Below are 5,579 nucleotides of genomic sequence, written 5' to 3' on the forward strand. Positions count from 1 at the left end.
CAGTAGGCACAGCGCCACGCACATACCTGAGGACGAGTGTGTTGCAGGCGTAGTGCTTAGGCATGTGTGTCACAACAGGGCGTGGGGGCCGACCACAGGCGCTGGGAGTATCAAAGCCACCCTGCTCTGGGACTTCAAACCTCCGGTGTTCGGAGCGTTATTTGCATCTGTCTACGTTTCAAGTTGGCACTGGACTGCAATTGCAGTGGCAAGAGATAATTTTATGGTTTCCTTGAGTGAGGTGCCATTTGGATTCCTCGATTAAACCAGGTGGCTGTGAAGTCAGCCTTCACGTAAAGTTCAGATCCATCGCCGTAGGGCCAGTAGGACCGCAGGCACGGCGACTGCAATGGAGCTTTGGCTAGAAGCCTTGGCGGGAGTCCGGGCCACCAAGATCCCGGGCAAGGTTCTGGCCCCGAGGCCGACTGGAATGGGGGCGGTTCCCCCTCGCGACGGTTTTCGGGCGGTGCCGGGGACGGGCCAAAGCGTGAGGGGTGGGAAGAGGAGCCAATAAGAACCGGGCTTTGCCGGGCGGGGGCGGGGCCTCGGTCGGGAGGGGGCGGGGCCTTCTCAGGGCCTGCGGGGGCGGGACGGAGCCAACCCCGAGTGGGAGCGCGGAGACCTGGCGCCTCAGCGGAGAGGAGGGGAGCTTCGCAACCCGGCCGCCGGGGCGGCGTGGAGACCGAGGGCAGGTAGGCTCGAGGCGATCCGGGGCGGACTATGATGCGGGGGCCTCGGTCGCTCGCGGCGGTGGACGTCGCATGCTGGGCGTCGGGAGCCGGGCTGGCAGTGCGGGAGCGGGCTGGCGCAGCTGTCCGCCCCGGCCCCGCAGTCTGGGCTCCTCCCCGGCCCCGAGGGACGCGCGAGTGTCGGACCCCGCGCCCCGCGACGACGGGCCTTGGGAGCCCCGCTCGTGGGCCGCGGCGGCTGTGGCGGAGCCCGGCGGGGCATCTCCCCACCGCTTACCTCGGGGACCAGGGGCGCTCGGCAGTCCTAGGGCAGGGAAAGGGAGCGCCTCATCCCGAGGAAATGCGAGGCTCTCGCCCGCCGGGATTAGCCGGGGAGCTTGAACGTCGGCAGGCTCAGTCGATGGACTTTTAAACATTCTTGCTTTTTGTGTGTTTTGGTTCTTAACAGCATCTGACGAGCACAGCTTTGAAAGTCGTCCAGTAGGATTTTGATTTTAAAATTGGACAATGGAACATCTAAGGACTTTTGAGTAACTAGTATAGCAGATGATGATTAGATGATGAGTCAAGGGCTGGAGTCTCGGCCAGGGCCCGCAGAACAGATGTGATACCTCGATCAAATCGACTTTTCTGGGTCTCTGTTTTCTTAGCTGTAAATCTGGGATGTTCGCGCCTAGGGGTATTCTGAGGGTCAAAGGACATGAGTGAGAGGAGTCTGTAAATGTTAGGTATTGTAATCTGTGCACCAGCAGCAAGCATATTATGTAAAGCAACTGCGAAATGCCAGGCACATAGTAGGCACTCTGTAAACCTTTACCCCGAAGCTAGTGATTCACCTCCAATATTTTAGATAAAGTTCTAAATCTCTGTTTAGTGAATAAATGAATTGTTTAAGCTCTTTTTTCCCCTCCCCCACAAAATCACCATTGTTTGAAGTGTGGTCCATTTTTAACTGATCAATGAATTTTTCTAGAATAGCACGTATTATCTACACATTGTTACTGAATTATTTATCATGAAGTTTGGTACCAATCAGATAATCTACTTTTTTGCTTTAAGTAAATGTTGAAATTATCTGGTAAAGTAAGCTGCGAATATTGTTTCAGATTAAGACTTTCATCTGCTTTTGTAAGATTTTAGTCCTTCAAAACAAAATTAATATGTAGCTGTATTTTTTTTGTACAGCCGTTATTATAGGTATCTGCTTTCTTTTCTATGGATGTGGGAATGTATGAGAGATGTCTTAGGGGGAAAATGGAAATAAAAAAGGGAATAGCAGTTTGTAACCAGCAGACTTTTACTGGGGATACTTGTAGGCGTGTTTTGAAGTAGTTTCCCAGGCAGAAACCAGGAAATGTAGTAATTGTGTCTCTTGGCCTTTCATTAGGGTTTGTGTGTGTGTGTGTGTTGACCGTGGCAATAGATTTTTTAAATGCAGATGTAAAGGAAGAATGTTAGTTTTCTTGATGTGACAAGAGAGTTTTCTAAACCTGGAAACTGTATTTTAAATGAACTGTCTTCTATTATAGACAAGAATTTTAGACCACTGAGTACTAAGAGCAAATCAAATAGAGTAGAGGGCAAGTTCCTAGTGAATATAATTTTTGTGTTGCTTTAAAAGCTTTACATTTCAGCATTTCAGTGGAAGATGGGTGTTTTGAAACTACTTAAAACATCATTTTCAATATGTACTCCACATATAAATTTTGCTGTAATTTAATATTTGTTCATCTTGGAGGTCGAAAGCCTTATAGTCACATTATTTATTGAGCACCTATTATATTCCACGGCACAGTTTTAGCCCTTCTGTTGTATTCGTGTATGAGCAGAATACAATTCCTTCCTTCTGGGAAGCTAACACTCTACCAAGTGGGCTAAAATAAGTAGTGAGAAAGCTGTTTTTAAAATTGATAATAACATCAGTCAGCATTTATTGGGACCTACTCTGAGCCAGGCAGTGTTCTAAATTCTTTACATGCATTAGCTTATTTAACCTTACAGCAGCACCATGAGGGGTGTCGTTATTTTGGTGTCCTCATTGAGAGACACAGAGGTTGAGTAATCCCCTATCAAACAGCCGAGGCAGCAAGGCTAGTATTCAGACCAGACAGACTCTAAAAATCCTAATCCTAACTTTTGCGTTGTACTGAGTTTCAAATTCTGTGAGTGACATACCAGTAAAATCCAATGTGTGTTTAAGAGAGTTCTGTAAATGGGGCGCCTGAGTGGCTCAGTCATTAAACGTCTGCCTTCAGCCCGGGTCATGATCCCAGGGTCCTGGGATCGAGCCCCGCATTGGGCTCCCTGCTCCGCTGGGAGCCTGCTTCTTCCTCTCCCACTCCCCCTGCTTGTGTTCCCTCTCTCTCTGGCTGTCTCTCTCTCTGTCAAATAAATAAAATAAAATCTTAAAAAGAAAAGAGAGAGAGTTCTGTAAAGAACTTCTATAAAAAGAAGGAAAGAAAGAAACAGAGAGAAAGAAACTGGTATTGCAAGATGTGGATGGAGGTTTACCCAAGCTATAATTTAATTATCCTTTGTATATAAGAGCATTTTTCCACTGGTGAATGATGGGATTCTTTTGTTTCTGAACTCTCAGTCACTCAGTTACTACAATTATGGCATTATCTTAATAATAGAAGAGGTGATTATTTTTCAATAAGAAGTTTAAAATGTCTGTTCTCAGACCATAAGTTAAATGTTAGATTCAAGAAAAGAAAATGCTTCCCTGCCTTCAGGAAGCTTTTAACCAGGCATGTAAATAAGTCCCTACAATTTCAGTGTGATAAGAGTTATAAGAGAGATAGAGATAGAATTTAGTGGAAACAGTGATGAGGGAAAGTAATTGTATATATGATAAGGAGGAAGATTAGAGAGAAGATACCACATTTGAATCTGGAACTTTGAAGGAGGAATAGGAGTTAACCAAGTTAGGGAAGGGAACAGAAGTTGTGGATGAAAACAGGAATATTATGTGAAAATATATGGTATATGTGAGGAATATGTTGTAGTTTATTGACTGAAGGTCAGAGTGTGGGCACCTAGGTGGCTTAGTTGGTTAAGCATCTGCCTTTGACTCAGGTCATGATCCCAGGGTCCTGGGATCGAGTCCTGCTTTGGGCTCCCTGATCAGGGGGGAGTCTGCTTCTCCCTCTCCCTCTGCCCCTCCTCCCCACTCCTGTGGTCTCTCTCAAATAAATAAATAAATAAATAAATAAATTCTAAAAAATCTTTAAGTCTGTTTAAAAAAAATAAAGGTCAGAGTATATGGAGACGAGAGGTTGGACTAAAGGGGGTGCTTAGACATAAACTGGAAAAAGAAAATTGCTGAGCTTGATTGCTAACCAGGTTAGGATCACTGAAATTGCTAGAAAAAGAGGTAAGCATGGGGTTTCAGTGCCTCTCATTTGAAATAATGAAGGTTTGTCCAGTTTGGCAAAATCGTTCACTATAGAATGTGGTGTTAAAGGTAGTTTTAATACTTTGAAATGCAGGATGTGTTGTAAAACAACATATAGATAAAGGTAAGTAAAAAGTTACGACTCAGAAAGAGAAAAAAGAAGTCTGCTGGGGCCACACAGTGAAGAGCTTGTGTATCATGCTGGGAACTTTGGACTCGATTCTAAAGACAATGGAGAGCTAGTGAAGGATTTTACATAACGAAGACAGATAACGTGGTGGTATGGGACGGAGACTGGATTGGATGGAGAGAGGCAAAAGGGAGAGAGATAAATTAGAAGGCTAATGGTATTGAAATAATCCAGATAAGAGAGGGTAAGGCCCTGGAGTGGGAAAATCGTGATAGAGGTGAAGAGGAGAGGACAGGATGATGAATATGGAGAATTTACAGGGCTTAAAAAGTGATTGGCTTTGAAGGTGAACAGAAAAGTAAATGACTTTGTTTCTTAGCTTGGGAAACTGGATAGAGGACCTTGTTTTAGTTTTTAATGTGGGAGGAAGAGCATTGTTTCAGTTTTGAACATGTTGAGCTTGAAGTCTCTCTGGACATTTCGGGGAGAGATGTCAGGGCAGGATCCAGAACCCAGGAGGGAGGCTGAGCTTGGCGATTCAGATTTCTGAGTTAGCGAGTAAGTGGTACTTGAAGCCTTAAGAGCAGATGAAATTGCTCAGGGAGAGCATATGGAATTAGAAGAGAAGAGGGCCAGGGATAAATGTGGTTTGTTTTGTATGAGTGGAAGGAATTACTGATTGATTGATTGATGCTAATTTTGTCTTATAACGTGTGATTATAAATCAATAAGGTGGGTTTTAATTGAAGGTTAAGCAACTTTTACAACGCAGTGAATCCTGTTCTTTTAAAATTTTATTTGGGCAGTGAGGGGGGCACCTGGCTGGTTTAGTTGGTGGAGCATGTAACTCTTAATCTCCTGGGGTTGTGAGTTTGGGCCCCACGTTGGGTGTAGAGATTACTTCAAAATAAAATATAAAAACAAATTTAAAAAAATAAAATTTTATTTGGGAGTCGTTCAAAGTATTACTGGAGTTGCTCTTTGTAAAACAAAACAAAACAAAAAAACATCACAGCATATTCCTGGTTTAGTTGGTGGAGCATGTAACTCTTAATCTCCTGGGGTTGTGAGTTTGGGCCCCACGTTGGGTGTAGAGATTACTTCAAAATAAAATATAAAAACAAATTTAAAAAAATAAAATTTTATTTGGGAGTCGTTCAAAGTATTACTGGAGTTGCTCTTTGTAAAACAAAACAAAACAAAAAAACTTTACAGCATATTCACAGCCACACAAGAAGGTAGATCTTCTAGTTTTATTACAGAATTATTTTTCCTCCTCTGTTCGTTCCTTCCTTCCTTCCTTCCTTCCTTCCTTCCTTCCTTCCTTCCTCCTTCCCTTCCCTTCCCTTCCCTTCCCTCCCCT

General features: G+C 44.2%; 1 protein-coding gene across 1 annotated transcript in view; it reads left to right on the forward strand.

Moving 5' to 3' along the window:
- Positions 1-579: 579 nt before the first annotated feature.
- DENND2C (DENN domain containing 2C) overlaps positions 580-5,579 on the forward strand; it is a 79,872-nt gene continuing 74,872 nt past the window's right edge. Inside the window, 1 exon segment of the mRNA XM_040626875.1 lies at positions 580-692. The gene's annotated coding sequence lies outside the window, so the exon portion shown is untranslated.

This window comes from Ursus maritimus, unplaced genomic scaffold (assembly GCF_017311325.1).
Source record: "Ursus maritimus isolate PB19 unplaced genomic scaffold, ASM1731132v1 scaffold_12, whole genome shotgun sequence".
NCBI classification, from domain to species: domain Eukaryota; kingdom Metazoa; phylum Chordata; class Mammalia; order Carnivora; family Ursidae; genus Ursus; species Ursus maritimus.